Below are 16,988 nucleotides of genomic sequence, written 5' to 3' on the forward strand. Positions count from 1 at the left end.
TCTGATGTTTTCTAGAATCTATACACGAACGAATCTGGTCAGTGTGGCGCTTAAAACGTCTTCCCGCGTAGTCTATTTCATACACAGCAAAAATAATTGTACATTGCATCGACGTAATTTGCGCGATGTACCGAAAAAGCAATGTAAACGCTAATAAAAGATGTAATATATGTAGCATCATTTTGTATGTATTTTCACATCGCCCTTAAATTACACAAACCCAAAACCTATCGGTTGGCTGTACGTTAATTTAGTGTAATATTAAAATATTTAGAAATAGGATATTACATATAAACAGATGCAACCAAGTGGTTCTAATGCATTTGTGTAGTATTACACAAGTTAGATGGAATATCACATTCTAAAAATATGCAATTTTGAATCTAGCAACACTGTCTCAGTTTTCATTTCACTTAAGTCGGCCGGTCGTCGTCGTTCGGTACAGACTTCATCGGACGAAGATTAGCCCGATTTTTTGGATGTTTTTCCGCGATTTCCGCGAAAATGCAAAGTAATTTATAAAGTGACCATCCACCACGACATCAACCACATCCACGGAACATCGCCAGCAAAGGTAAGTTCAATAAAATATGTAAAATTGATGAAAATTAAATACTTTCAATGACGCTATACGGCAGAAATTTTCTAACCTGTTTGTTTTGTCTAAGGTTTTCATATATCGATGCACCTACTGTCGAAGAAGCAGCGGAAGACTCACGGTGGACCCCAGGCAAAACAATGTCGGATCCGTGCGTTTCGCACGAAGCAAATGGAGAATATGTACGGCAAAACTTCCACGACCGGTTGTCGGACTTCCCAAGCTGGATGATTTGCATGCTAGCTGGTGAATAGCAGAACGATACTGGTTGGTATTTCAGCGGAATACCCAAATTTGCTTCGTCGGAACATAAAATGAACTTAACGTGAGTATTCGCTTATGGGTGGTACCAGAGTGCAATATTGTTTCTTGTTCTCCTAAAGCTTGTCAGTGGAACGGCAACTTAAACTACAAATTTTACAGAAAATATATGGGCTTACTGTCAAATCTTGCCGTCGCCGTTCCGCCGCATCAATTGCTTAGAAGAAGATTCTACATATTTACAATCTGCAGTCTGTTAAAAAATATTACAAAAGTTGTATTATGTTCTGAAAGGAAACCGTTGTACAGTCCGAAAGAAGTATCTTGTGAATTCCTTTGGGATACCAAATAAAATAGGGCTGCGAAAGAAATTCTTGAAATATTCCAAAAGAGATTCATAAATCAATTTTACAGGGACTTGGGGACTCTAATGGAATATAAATAAACCGACCTAGCGATTTTCCGAAGATTCTAAATGAAATCATTCGGCGAATCTATGTGGGCTTCACAGTGCTTTTGGGATTTCTTTGAGAATTCTCAATGGAATCTTTCGAGGATTCCCATTGACGTCGTTCGATGTCGAAATGTTTTTTTTAACCTTCCGGGACTCGCATGCTTCTGGATCACCCATGCAGTCCCGCCCCTCTTGTGAACGACAAGCGAGCTTTTTTCGAATGTGTTGTACTTTTTACAACGGTGCGAGTCCCGAAAGGTTAAATCCAAATGAAATCGTTTGGAGATTCATAACGGAGTGCTTTACGGATTCCCAATGAATTCCTTTGAAGATTCTCAGTGGAATGATTTGGGGATTCCCATTATAATCGTTTGAATATTTCAATTGGGGATTCATGTAGGAATCCATCTGCAAATCGTTTGAGTATTTATTTCGGAATGTTTGGGAATTCAACGGAATGTTTCAGCTTATCCAGATTGATTTTTAACGTAGTGCATTAGGGATTCCTTTGCGGATTCCCATTGAAGCAGATTTCAATTAAAATCCTTCAAGAAATCCCAATTGAATGAAATTTGGGGATTCATAACGGAGTGCTTTAGGGATTCCCAATGGATTCCTTTGAGGATTTTCAATGAAATCATCTGAGGATTGTCATACTCAGGTAACCTATACATAGCACTATATTTCGCCTATTCGGCTACATAGGGCTGTTAGAGTCAATAGAGTCAATGTAAAACTTGTTAGCTCTGGAGATTGGAGATTTCAATTGGCTTGGATTGGATTGGAGATTTCAATTGAAATCGTTTGGAGATTCACGTTGAAATCCTTAAGGAAATCCCAATGGAATCGTTTAGAAATTCAAAACGGAGTGCTTTAAGGATACCCAATGGATTTCTTTGAAGATTCTCGGCGGAATATTTTGAGGATTCCCATTGCAATCGTTTGGAGATTTCAATTGAAATCATTTGGGGATTCATAACGGAGTTCTTTAGGGATTCCCAATACATTCCTTCGAAGATTCTCAGTGGAATGTTTAAGGGATTCCCATTGTAATCGTTTAGAGATTTCAATTGAAATCGTTTGGGGATTCATGTCGGAATCATTCAGAAATTTCCAATGGAATCGTTTGGGGTTTCTCATTGAAATCGTTTGAGGATTTTTGTCGGTGTTCTTCTGGAAATCGTTTGCGTATTCATGTCGGAATGCTTCATGTAATCCCAATGGGATTCATGTCGGATTATTTTAGGAAATCAAAATTGAATCGTTTGGGAACTCATAACGGAGTGCTTTAGGGATTCTCAATGGATTCCTTCGAATATTCTCAATGGAATAATTTGGGGAATCGTTTGAGGATTTATGTCGCATTTTTTTTAGTAAATCCCAATGAAATCGTTTGTGGATTTCTAACGGAATGCTTTAGGGATTTCTAATGGTTTTCTTTGAGGATTCTCAATGGAATTATTAGGGGATTCCCATTGACGTCGTTTGGGGATTCATGTCGGAATCCTTCAGGAGATTCCATTGGTTTACTTTGAGGATTCATGTCGAAATGTTTCAGAAAATCCCGATGGAATCGTTTGGGGATTCATGTCGGAGTATTTCAGGAAAATCCAATGGAATCGTTCATAGTTCAAAACCAAGTGCTTTAAGGATTCTCAATGGATTTATTTTATGATTCTCAGTCAAATCATTTGGAGATTCCCATTGCAATCGTTTGGATACTTCAATTGAAATTATTTGGAGATTGTTGTCGGAATGATTCAGCATATCCCAATGGAATCGTTAGGGGATTCAAATCCGAGCAGGAGTAAATAAATCTATTATACTCCACCCTGTTATTGATACCTTACACTGGTATGAACTAGGTGTGCATAACTGTTTATGTGCTGAAACAAATAATATCTAAAAATAATATGCAAACTAATTCAAGCCTAACTCATTCACTTATTACAATACCGAATGCATAACAAATTATTATTCGTGTGGTATTCAAATATTTGAGCATAGTATTTGTTATTCATTTGCATTCATCTTTGTTATTTTTTTTTTGTTTTTTACCTTATGCAAGCCAAGTTCCTACCAACTTCTGTTATAGAGGTCGTCGTACCTGCTCGGGTAATAGAGTGCTTTATGGATTCTCAATGAATTATTTTTAGGATTCTCAATGAAATCATTTGCGGATTCCCATTGAAATCATTTGGAAGTTTCATTCATAACGGAGTGCTTCAAAGATTCCCATCGGATTTCTTTAAGGATTTTCGATTAAATCATTTGCGGATTCTCATCAAATCGAAATCAGGGATTGAATCCAAAAGATAATGAACAAATTTTCACTTATCATCTCTGTATACATCTACAATATGTATCATACCGTGAAAGACTCGCAAGCTGTCATGATAAAGAACTGATTCGGGGGCTGTTCCTGAAATGAATCTCTGCGAACTACAGGAATGTGTGGAGTCCCGGAAGGAATCCCAGGGGTATTCTAAAAGGATTCTGCGAAATTTGGAAAGGATTTCCAGCGAAACATCGGAAGGATTTTCAGCAGAATTCCGAAGTCCCGGAGCGATTCCCAGTAGAATACCGAAAAAATCAGCAGATTCCCGGCAGGATTCTCAGCGAGGACCCGGAATTATGCCCAGAATACTGAAAAAAATCCCAACGGAAGCCCAGAAGGATTTCCAGCGGAATCCCGAAGGAATCCCAACGGAATCCAGGAAATCTTCCCAGCGAAATTCCGGAAGGGTTTTCTGCGGAATTGCGAAAGAATTCTGTGCGAAAACGTGGATAGCATCTCAGCAGAATTCCAGAAGGGTTTCCTGGAGTCCAGGAAGAATTCCGGAAGGATTCCTTAATGATTTCCAGCGAAATCTCACTAGAATTCCCAGCATAATTCCGGAATGATTCCCAGCGGAATTTCGGAAAAATTCTCTATGGAATCCCGGAATGATTCTCAGCGGAAAGATGGGACTGGGAACTTCTGGGTAAATTTCTGTGAGAGGTACTGGAGCAATTTTAAGGGGAACACCTGGAAAAATTCCAAAATAACTGCTGAAGCAAGTCCAGTGGGAACTCTTAAAGTAATTCCAAATGAAACTACTGGAGAAATTTTAAAAGCACCACTGAAGCAATTCCATTAGGAACTCCTAGAGCGATTTCAGCAATTTTAGAAGGAACTCCTGGAGTAATTCCGTTGAGAGCTCCTGGAGCAATTCCAAAAGGAGCTCCTGGAGGAATTCAAAAAGCACTGTTGAATCAATGCCCAAGGAGAACTTCTGGAGAGGGATCTCCTGGAGGAATTCCAAGAGATCTGCTGTTCCAGTGAGAACTCCTGGAGCAATTCCAAGGGAAGGAACAATTTCAAGTGGAACGCCTGAAGGAATTCTAAACGAACTGATAAAGCAATTCTTGTAGAAACTCCTAGAGTGATTTCGATAGGAACTTCTGGAGGAACTCTACAAAAACTGCTGAAGTAGTTCCGATGGGAACCAATGGAGCAATTTCCAATGATAGCTTCTAGAGCAAATCCAAAGGAAAGTGTTCGGTTCCGAACGTGTAATTTTTGTTTCTACTTTTGTGTGTTATCTATATGTATGAAATTTGCGATAATTGATTCGAACCTATGATTAGTTTAGTCTATAGATGTACATTAAAATAGTACCTTTCCCTTAAATCGTAAACAAAAAATAAATTTGAATTCAATCTTGCAATTAACAAAGCAAGCTCTGCCCACCAGGAACAGTTAGGTTTTGTTGTATTGGCGTTGCCATGGTAATGGGTGGAGCTTGGAGATTAGTTTAATGTCCATCTGACACACACACATTCAAACAATTTAACTATAAATAACCAGGCACTTTCGTGCAGTTTTTGAATTTTGTATTTGACTGTCAACGAATATACATCGAGAGGAAAAGCGAACCCGGAGTTTTATTCTGCTACCAGACCACCATCCAGATCCAGTTTCTACTGCGCTGCTGCAAGAGAACCGATTGCTGCTGCTGATCCACTACCATACAGTCCACCCGTTCTGCCGCTCATCGGAGCATCGTTGGAGGAATCAAACAGTCAAGAATTGTCCGTTCGATACGATCCACATTAGACCTCACCAGTGGTAATCTAATGTGGACACCGTTTCGACTGCACACGGACAATCTGTTGCTTTCCTCAGTCAAGATCCCCGCTGCTGGAGCCTCAACAAGAAACAACATTGTATCCCAGCGAGCCGATCCATTATAAGACCCTTCCGGTAATCTTTCGTGGATATCGGTTCGCCTTGCACATGGATTACATGTTGTTCTCTGGCCTGTTGAGTGTTAGCCAGTAGCAAATTTTTGACTGCACCCCCGGAAGGAAGAGTCCGTTTCCCGTTTCCGTTTTTGACGTTGTGCACCGCACATTGTTGGGTCCGTTTCCGTCTCATTCGTGACGTTGTGCACCGCACAGAAAGTTCTGGAGGATTTCTAAAAGAACTGTTGAAGCAATCCCAAGAGGAACTCATGGAGCAATTGCAGTGGGAACTCCGGAGCAATTCCAAGGGGGAGTCCTGGAGAAATTTTAGAAGAATTGCTGAAGCAATTCCAGTAAACTCCTAGAGCGATTTCGATAGAAGAGGGAGGGAGCAATTCCAAGAGGAGCCTCTTGAATTAGTGAGAACTCCTGGACCAATTCAAAGGGGATCTCCTGGAGGAATTCTAAGAAAACTGCTGAAGAACTTTCAGTAGGAACTCCTAGAGCGATTTCGATAGGAACTCCTGGTGCAATTTCAGAAGGACTCCGTTAGTAATTCCAAAGGGATCTCCTAGAAATTCCATGATTGCTGCTGAAGTAATTCCAGCGAGAACACCTGTAGCAATTCCCATGAGAGATCTGGAGGAATTCTAAAAAAAACTGCTTAAGCTCCATTGGAAACTCCTGGATCAATTCCAATATGAACTTCTGGAGCAACTCCAGAGGGAACTGCTGGAGGAATTCTTGATGAACTGTTGAAGCAATTCCAAGAATAATTCCCAGAGGAATTCCAAGAGAACTACTTATGTAATTCCAGTGAGAGCTTCTGGATCAAATCCAGTGAGAGCTCCTGGAGCAAATCCAAAGGGGAACTCCTGGAGGAATTCCAAGGGAAACTACTGGAGAAATTCTAAAAGAACTGCTGAAGCAAATCCAGTGAAAACTCTTAGAGCGATTTCGATAGGAGCTCCTGGAGCTATTCTAGGAGGAACTCCTGGAGGTATTCTACAAGAACTGCTGAAGCAGTTCCAGTAGGAACTCATGGAGCAATTGCAGTGTGAACTCCTGGAACAATTCCAAGAGGAATCTCTTGAACCAGTGCGAACTCCTGGAGAAATTCCAAGGGGAGCTCCTGGAGGAATTCTGAGAAAACTGCTGAAGCAATTCTAAGAGGAACTCCTGAAGGAATTCTTAAAGAACTACTGTACCAACACCTATGAAAGCTCCTGGTGGAGCAATTTCAATAGGAACTCCTGGAGCAATTTCAGAAGAAACTCCTGGAGCAATTCCAAAAGGATCTCCTTGAGAATTCCAAGAGAACTGCTGGAGTAATTCCAGCGAAAACGCCTGGAGCAATTCCGATGGGAACTCCTGGAGGAGTTTGGAGTGCTTAAGCAATTCCATTGGGAACTCCTAGATCAATTACAGTGGGAACTGCTGAAGGAATTCTTGAAGAACTGTTGAAGCCAATTCAAGAGGAACTCCTTCAGGAATTCCAAGAGAACTACTTATGTAGTGAGAGCTCCTGAACACATAACATATGTGTAACTCGGGTAGCAAAAGTTGTACCCTTATAACAGATTGAATGTGTTATACGGAACATCGAAACGTCAAAAGATATGGTATAACAGTATTGAATTAGCAAGGGGTCGCGTGATTTTTACTGTTTATCTGATTATTATTCACACTAAAATTAGCCATATATTTTTTTTTAGATTACAACGTGGTGGAATAAAATTGAATAGTACTAAACTCGTCTTATGACAGGTAAAGACAATCCACAAAAAAGCCTTAATAATTTTCTTATTGTTTTACAGTTTTGTAACCCAATTCTTCCATATTGATTAAACCATCTGCCATCTGCAACCAGTGCTGATGTTGATGTAAATAATATCTCTGTATAATAAAAATTAAATCGTATCCGCATAATTCAAAAACGGCTGGATGAATTTTCTTCAATCCTTCAGCAGATTCGTTGTCGTTTCCGACGGGCTTATATGATATATCCTCATGCAAAAATAATAAGATACGTATGGAAATTTCGCATGGGAAGTTCACAACGCACGCTTTTGCCAAATGCAGTAGAACGTCTGACGGGACGACTAGTTGGTAATAAAATTTACCGATCTTGAGGAAAGACAGCTCGTTTCGTTGATCTTGATATCACCGTTTACCGGGCACTGTGAATCAGAAAAGTAAGCAGCAATTCAACTCTAAACAGTCAACCATTGCAAGCCGAATATACATTGCACTTGCCACGAGTAGCACAGGTTCGTCTTAGTTAACGAGTTCGTAAAGTGGCAGGAGAAAGCAATTGATGGAATTTTAATTTGATGTAGGAAACTATCTTTTCGTTTATTCATAGTTCTAGCAATTACTGCTAGAATATCAAGAAGAAGATATAGGATAAAAAAGGAACCGACATGACGTATGAGGCAAAAGCGGTAACAATATGACTACCAAGCCCACTAGACACAGAAGAAGATGAAGAAGACGCACATAGTTAAGAAACTCTCTGTTATTGATCATGAGCATGAGCATGAAGACCGTGCATTTCGTAGTTGCTACTCCGTGATTGACCAGAACAATCGCAATTGCACAGGGAACCAATGGATGGAAGCATGGGATTTGCTCTCCAACCTCAATGTGCACAGTCCGAGAGCTCTAGTATTGTAAATGGTCGATAACGGCGCTGGCCACGTCCTCACGGTCATCGGGGATGGGAAGGAATTGTTGAAGCAATCACTCGCCCACTGCAAGCCGAGAACACCTCTGCACTCGCCACGAGTTCATGCGGAATTTTATTGGAATCTGGGGGTTGGGTTCTATGGCAGAGGTTCGTCTTGGTTAACGGGTTGCCAAATGTGATAGTAATGAAAGGGTAGTATATTCTAATTGGATGCCGAAACGATATTTTTCGCTCATTTCGAATTCTAACAGTTACCTGAGTTCAGTGCGTGTTGGCTCTTGTTTCGGACGGCAGGACGATCGCGCGATTTGCCGAAATTTTGTGTTTTGCATTGCGCGGCCGGTAATAAAGTTAATTAGTTCAGTGCGTGTTGGCTCTTGTTTCGGACGGCAGAACGATCGCGCGATTTGCCGAAAATTTTGTGTTTTGTTTTGTTTTTCCTTAGGACGGTTCGTAAGTAAATTGATGAATATATTTTATTATTTTTACAGCATATACTGTTATTGACAAACGCTCTATATTGTCGAATAGAGCTCCCTATTATTCACCTTTCCCACTAACACAAATTTTCCTTCCCGAGACATCTATGAAGGTAGTATGGGTGAAGATGCAACTAGTAGATGTTGAACTAACATACCTTCCCTTCCTTCCGTGATTGTAAGGACGTGGCCAGGTATACAACTGCTACTGTATAGGAAAAGGTACTAATCCCAAGTACCAATTTGCGACAATATACAGTAGATTGCTCAATTGAGCATTGTATAGCCACCCACGATTTGTACAATCACATATGCTATGCTATGCTATTTCGAATTCTAACACTTATCTGCTAGAACTATAGTCAAAGTCAAAGCATAACCATACGAAAAATGTCAAATAAAGAAATCGAACATCGTTGCTTCAAATAGTTAACATAGACCATTGATTCATTTCTCACTCACTCACGCGACAACTGATCACTCCACCATGCATTTTATCCGGATAAATTACAGTGCGATAAACTCCGGCACAAGGGATGGTGCGAAAAATTGTTATCCTTCTTCCCATGTTTCGCGAAAATCAAATGCTGCTTACTTTGCCTCTCCAAGCTGATTGAATCTGACGATGCGCCACGATAAGCAGAAGGTTCAATATAGCAGTTTTTCCCATTGCTTTCAATCAATTCATGTGGTGGCGTGATTATAGTGGGCACTTTAAACATTTTAAAATTGTTTTGGGTTCGAATCCCCCCCCCGAAATTTTTGTAAATATGCTTGTAAAATTTATCTGGTGAGGCGACGAGAAGGAAAATTTGTGGATTAAAATTAAATTATCTGGCGAGCCGGCGCTCATGAATTTATCACCCGCCATTCTATCCGGATAAAAATGTTGTGTGAGAATTTTTCCTTACAGGGCACCATGAAAAATCACACTATGCTTAAGGTGATTATACAATCAAGCCAAGTGGTGAATTTCAAATTCACCACACGGTTTTTACTCCTATTATCAAATCTAGCGTAATAATGTTCGTACAATGCTGAAATTAAAGTCGATTGTTTAGCATAAGTAAGCAAACGATCTACGGATGTTTTATCCCCATGGGCGTATGTGGTTCTCTCAATTCGTGCTCTTGAAAAATCACTAGAAAAAGCACGTGGTTTCCAAGATGGCCGATTTGTGGCTTTGTTGTATAACCACCTTAATGGATTAATCGCAGGTTTTTATTCATATGAGTGAGAATTCCGAAGCCTTATTCATTGAATATAAAAATGATTACAGTCAAACCTCCATGAGTCGATGTTCTATGACTCGATGTCGGATCATGGAAGCAAATTGTGCCATATGAAAACAATATTTTCTGGGTTACTGTGATGGTCCCTCCAAAGAGCTTTCCAAGGATTTTCTATTTCACATCTCGATGTTTCCATTAATCGACTGTTCCTTTCAATATCGACTCATGAATGTCAGTTACAATCATTATAAAATTATATGATTTTTATAAAATTGATTATTAACATAATTATACGATTAATCTTTTGAAACTCTGTAATTAACTATGAAATATTTTGAACATAAAACTTCGAAATGAAGTATTATATATAAAAGTATCAACAAGAATGGCATCTAGTCAATAATAAAACTTTAGTTTTAAAAACTGTTTGTTTTTTTTTCTCATTTCATTTCGCAACTCATTTTTGCAACTTGTAAACCAACATTGGTGTATCCCTCGCCATCCTTTTGAAAAAGCCGAAAACTGCATATTTACAGATTAGTTTCTAATGTAGAACAGTTTTAAACGACATCTTAATTAACACTTTTTGAAAAAACTTCAATTTTCTTCAATTCATACACAAAATTATTGAACCGGTTTTAGGATCATTTCATTTTCGAAAATAATAATCGGTAGAAAAAAGATATTGTTATAAAATCGCCTGAAAATAGCTGTTTTAGGTAAATAAAACGTCGATATTGATTTCATATCTTGACCATTGTGGTGAGAAGCGCAGAAGAGATTTGTTCTCGGATATTATCTCCCATTTCTCGGTAATGTTTAAAATATATGCATGCTAAAACTGAATTTCTCCACACATCGGTTGCCTATCCTGACCTTTGTACTCTTTGAAACAAAGTGTTCTAATTTTCTGATCATATGGTATTTGTTTACATTTGAAAATGACAGAACGATGTTCCCGACGCTCGTTATAACAGTTTTGGCCCACCGAAAGGGGGTCAACTTTTTGATAGCGATTTTGTTCAAAGATGCACTTATGTTATGTGTCCTGAAGCAACTCCAAAAGGGAACTCCTGTAGGAATTCAAAAAATTCCTGAAGCAATTCCAAATTCCAAGAGCGATTTCGATAGGAACTCCTGGAGGAATTCCAGTGAGAGCTCCTAGATCAATTCCAACGGGAGCTCCTGCAGTAATTTCAGTGAGAACTTCTGGAGCAATCCTAAATGGAACTCCTGGAGCAATTCCAAGGGACACTCCTGGAGGAATTCTAAAAGAACTGCTGAAGCGATTCCAGTGGGAAATTTTGAAGCAATAGCAATGAAAAATTCTGGAGTAATTCCAAGAGGAACTTCAAGAGGATTTCAAAAAGTACTCTCGCTTAACGTTTCAAAAGGACCTAAGTAACCTTTTTTTCATGATTTAATTTGAATACTGCAATCAATAGCTTTCATGCTGTTCTGTTGATTGCGCTATTCAAATTAATTCATGAATAAAATGTTACTTAGGTCCTTTTGAAAACTTAAGCGAGAACTGTTGAAGCAACTCCAGTGGGGACTCCTGAAGCAAATGAAGTGGGAACTCCTGGAGCAATCGCAAAGGGGAACTCTTGGAGAAATTGTAAACAAACTGCTGAATCAATTCCAATGGAAACTCCTTGAGCGATTTCGAAGGAGCTCCTGTAGCTACCCAAGCAACCAAAAGTTCACATTTTACTTAAATTTGTTCCTAACCGATAAGTTCACTCTTGGTTCACTTCGAGTTCCAAACACCTTAACAGAACTTCAAAGTTCACTTTTGCGCTCCAGCCATACAAAAAATTACTTAAAATGCAAGCTGAATAAGCCAATACATCTCATCTTATCCGTACTTTTGGTTGCTTGGGTATGCTAGGAGGAACATCTGGAGGAATTCTATAAGAACTGCTGAAACAGTTCCAGTAGGAGCTCATGGAGCAATTCCACTCATGGAGCAATTCCAAGATGAACCTCTTGAACCAGTGGGAACTCCTGGATCAATTCTTAGGGGATCTCCTGGAGGAATTCTAAGAAAACCCCTGAAGCAATTCCAGGAGGAACTTCCGGAGGAATTCCCGGAGGAACTTCCGGAGGAATTCCCGGAGGAACTTCCGGAGGAATTTCTGGAGGAACTTCCGAAGGAATTTCTGGAGGAACTTCCGAAGGAATTCCTGGAGGAACTTATGATGGAATTCCTGGAGGAACTTATGATGGAATTCCTGGAGAAACTTCCGAAGGAATTCCTGGAGGAACTTCCGAGGAATTCCCGGAGGAACTTCCGGAGGAATGAACTTCCGGATGAACTTCCGGATGAACTTCCGGAGGAATTCCCGGAGGAACTTCCGGAGGAATTCCCGGAGGAACTTCCGGAGGAATTCCCGGAGGAACTTCCGGAGGAATTCCCGGAGGAACTTCCGGAGGAATTCCCGGAGGAACTTCCGGAGGAATTCCTGGAGGAACTTCCGGAGGAATTCCCGGAGGAACTTCCGGAGAAATTCCCGGAGGAACTTCCGGAGGAATTCCCAGAGGAACTTCCGGAGGAATTCCCAGAGGAACTTCCGGAGGGATTCCCGGAGGAATTCCCGGAGGAACTTCCGGAGGAATTCCTGGAGGAACTTCCGGAGGAATTCCCGGAGGAACTTCCGGAGGAATACTCGGAGGAACTTCCGGAGGAATTCCCGGAGGAACTTCCGGAGGAATACCCGGAGGAACTTCCGGAGGAATTCCCGGAGGAACTTCCAGAGGAATTCCCGGAGAAACTTCCGGAGGAACTTCCGAAGGAATTCCCGGAGGAATTCCCGGAGAAACTTCCGGAGGAAGTTCCGAAGGAATTCCTGGAGAAACTTCCGAAGGAATTCCTGGAGGAACTTCCGAAGGAATTCCTGGAGGAACTTCCGAAGGAATTCCTGGAAGAACTTCAGAAGGAATTCCTGGAAGAACTTCTGAAGGAATTCCTGGAAGAACTTTCGAAGGAATCCCTGGAGGAACTTCCGAAGGAATCCCTGGAGGAACTTCCGAAAGAATGCCTGGAGGATTTTCCGAAGTTATTCCTGGAAGAACTACCAAAGGAATTTCTGGAAGAACTTCCGAAGGAATTTCTGGAGGAACTTCCGAAGGAATTCCTGGAGGAACTTTCGAAGGAATTCCTGGAGGATCTTCCGAAGGAATTCCTGGAGGAACTTCCGAAGGAATTACTGGAGAAACTTCCGAAAGAATTCCTGGAGGAACTTCCGAAGGAATTCCTGGAGGATCTTCTGAAGGAATTCCTGAAGGAACTTCCGAAGGAATTCCTGGAGGAACTTCCGAAGGAATTCCTGGAAGAACTTCCGAATAAATTCCTGGAGGAACTTCCGGAGGAATTCCTGGAAGAACATTCCGAAGGAATTCCTGGAGGAACTTTCTTAGGAATTCCTGGAAGAGCTTCCGAATGAATTGCTGGAGGAACTTCTTTGGGAATTCCTGGAGGAACTTCCTTAGGAATTCCAGGAGAAACTTTCGAAGGAACTCCTGGAGGAACTTCCGAAAGAATTTGTCTTATTTGTCCTATTTGTCTTATTTGTCTTATTTGCTTTATTTGTTTTATTGGTCTTATTTGTTTAATTTGGCTTATTTGTTTGATTTGTCTTTTTTGTCTTATTTATTTTCAATTGTTTATCTCATCTCATTCCTATCCAGCTTTTCGCGCGCCGTAATGGCGGCTCTGTGGGTTTAAAAGTGTATCCGTCCCTGTACTTCTTTGACATCTGACTTGGGTTTGACATTTCGAAAACCCGCTCCCCTCATCCTGGAACAGGAGGAAAACGGAATGTCAAACCCAAGCCAGATGTCAAAGAAGTTCAGGGACGGATACACTTTTAAACCCACAGAGCCGCCATTACCGTGCGCGAAAAGCTGGATATTTGATTTCAATTTATATATTTGATATCTTCGTGTTCACAAATAGGAATACGCCTTTTTACTAGTGTCACGCTAGATACAAAGTTGACGGACTTTCTATCGCTCTCATCGCTCCTTTCCTGCCGTGCGCCACAAGAAAATATGCTGTTGGCTGCTCTCCCGAAATGGTAACTTTTGTATGGAATTTGAAAAACTTGGTTCAAGTAAAAAGAGCTTCCTGCAAAATTTATTGCGGTGACATATACTTTTTATTACATCAAAATGATCGTTGGAAAAATTCAAAACTTTTGTCAGTTGGGTTTTGCGAAATTCGGTTCCTTTGTGCCTCAAATCATCGGCGAGGGGTACTGATAAGCGATAATTTCAGTTGTGCAATTGTTCAGTATTTAGAGCTTAATTCAAATTTGGGAAATAGTAGAACTCCTGGAGCAATTCCAGTGGACACTCCTAGAGCGATTTCGGCAGGAACTCCTGGAGCAATTCTACAAGAACTGCTGAAGCAATCCAGTGGGAACCCCTGGAACCATTTCAGTGAGAGATCCTGGAGCAATTCCAATAGGAACTTCTGGAGAACTTCTAGTGGGAGCTGCTGAAGAATTTATTGAAGAACTGTTCAAGGAAACTACTTAAGCGGAACTCCAGGATCGATTCCAAAGAGATCTCATGGATAAATTCCAAGAGAACTGCGGAAGCAATTTCAAGAGGAGCTCCTGGATCAATTTCAGTGGGAACTCATGTAGCTTTTCCAAGAGGAACTCCTGGAGGAATTCTAAAAGAACTTCTGAACAAGCTTCTGAAGCAATTCCAGTGTAAACTCAAGCAACTTCAAGAGGAGCTCCTGGATCAATTTCAGTGGGAACTCATGTAGCTTTTCCAAGAGGAACTCCTGGAGGAATTCTAAAAGAACTTCTGAACAAGCTTCTGAAGCAATTCCAGTGTAAATTCCAGTGGGAGCTACTGGATCAAAACCTGTAAGTGCTCCTGGAGTAACTCCAAAGGGGAACTCCTGGAGGAATTCAGAAAAGTTCCTGAAGCAATTCCAGTGGACACTCCTAGAGCGATTTCAGTAGAAACTCCTGGAGGAATTCCAGTGAGAGCTCCTAGATCAATTCCAATGGGAGCTCATGCAATAATTTCAGTGAGAACTTCTGGAGCAATCCTAAATGGAACTCCTGGAGCAATTCCAATAAACACCACTGAAGGACTTCTAAAAGAACTGCTGAAGCGATTCCATTGAGAATTTTTGAAGCAATTGCAGTGAGAGGTCCTGGAGCAATTTCAAGAGGAACTCAAAGATGAATTCAAAAGAACTGTTGAAGCAACTCCAGTGGAACTTCTGGAGCAATTGCAGTGGAAACTCCTAAGACAATTCCGAAGCGGAACTCTTGGAGAAATTCTAAAAGAACTGCTGAAGCAATTCCAGTGGAAACTACTAGAGCGATTTCGATAGGAGCTTCTGGAGCTATTCTAGGAGGAACATCTGGAGGAATTCTACAAGAACTGCTGAACCAGTTCCAGTAGAAACTCAAGGAGCAATTCCACTGTGAGGACCAGTGGGAATTGCAGTATGAACATTGGGGAAATTCTAGGAAGAACCTCTTGAACCAGTGGGAACTTCTGGATAAATTCTAAGGAGATCTCCTGGAGGAATTCTAATAAAATTGCTGAAGTAATTCCAGGAGAAACTCCTGGAGCAATCCAGTGGGAACTCCTGGATGAATTCCGGTGAGAACTCCTGAAGCATTTCCAAGGGCCTCACCTGAAAAATTTCGATAGGAACTCCTGGAGCAATTCTACAAAAACTGCTAAAGCAATCCAGTGGGAACCCCTGGAACCATTCCAGTGAGAGCCCTGGAGCAATTCCAATAGAAACTTCTGGAGAACTTATAGTGGGAGATGCTAGAGGAATTCTTGAAGAACTGTTCAAGCAATTCCAAGATAATCTCCTGGATGAGAATGAAGAGAAAAACATTAGCGGAACTCCAGGATCGATTCCAAAGAGATTCCAAGTGAACTGCGGAAGCAATTCCAGTGGGAGTTCCTCGAGCAATTCCAAGAGGAACTCCTGGAGCAATTCCAGTGGAAGCTTCTAGAGCTATTTGTAGAAACAACTCCTGGAGGAATTCTACAAGAACTGCTGAAGCAATTCCAGTGGGAACTCCTGGAGCAATTCCAATATGAGCTTCTGGAGCAAACATTGGAGCTGGGTTAAGCACTTGTATGACCAAAAATAGTCTTCTTCGGCTTAAAAACTAGCTAATTCAGCTAAAATTGTTTGTCGGGAGCTGCTGAAGGAATTCTTGAAGAACTGTTAAAGCAATTCCAAGAGAATCTCCTGGAGCAATTTCAAGAGAACTACTTAAGCAATTTAAATGGGAACTCCTGGAGCAATTCCAACGGGATCTTCCGGAGAAATTTCAAGAGAACTGCGGAAGCAATTCCAGTGGGAGCTCCTGTAGCTTTTGCAAAAGGAACTTCTGGAGGAATTCTTAAGGAACTGCTGAAGCAATTCCAGTGTAAACTCCTGGAGTAATCTAGTGAGAATTCCTGGATCAGTTCTAGTGGGAAATACTGGAGCTATTCCAAGGAACCTTCGGTAGGATTTCTAAAGAGAACTGCTGAAGTAATTCCAAGAGAAACTCCTGGAGCAATTCCATTGAAAATTCCTAGGCCGATTTCGATAGGAACTCCTGGATCAATGCCAGAAGCAACTCCTGGAGGAATTCTACAAGAACTGCTGGAGCAATTCCAGTGGGAACTGGAGAAATTGCAGTGGGACTCTTAAAGAAATTCTTGAGAAATTTCTGGGGGAGTTTCTGGAGCATTTTCAGAAGGAACGCTTATTTGAGAATAAAAACTATCCTTATCGAGTAAGAATAGTCTTTATCGAGTGGAAGTTTGTAGCCTCAATCGGCAATGAAATAAATATCATCGATCCGCACCTGTTTTTATTATTATTTTTTTTTTGCGTTTTTCAGCATCTAAATTCTTTCAAGACCATCGTAGCGCCGCTCGGATATAACTCGTCTGGACCTGGCCTGCGAGTTTCAAGTAGCTGCTCACCTATCGCCATGTTATTTCTTAAAAAAATAGATCCAGAACATCCACAAATTCAATAGTAATTAATAAAGTTATG

At 40.8% G+C, this 16,988-nt stretch overlaps 1 long non-coding RNA gene across 1 annotated transcript; it reads left to right on the forward strand.

The window, feature by feature from the left end:
• The first annotated feature begins 394 nt into the window (after positions 1 to 394).
• On the forward strand, positions 395 to 16,988 carry LOC134209921 (uncharacterized). Its single transcript, XR_009978789.1, has 3 exons — positions 395 to 574; positions 669 to 923; positions 16,831 to 16,988. It is a non-coding gene; the product is annotated as an uncharacterized LOC134209921 (long non-coding RNA).

This window comes from Armigeres subalbatus, chromosome 1, assembly GCF_024139115.2.
Source record: "Armigeres subalbatus isolate Guangzhou_Male chromosome 1, GZ_Asu_2, whole genome shotgun sequence".
NCBI lineage: Eukaryota > Metazoa > Arthropoda > Insecta > Diptera > Culicidae > Armigeres > Armigeres subalbatus.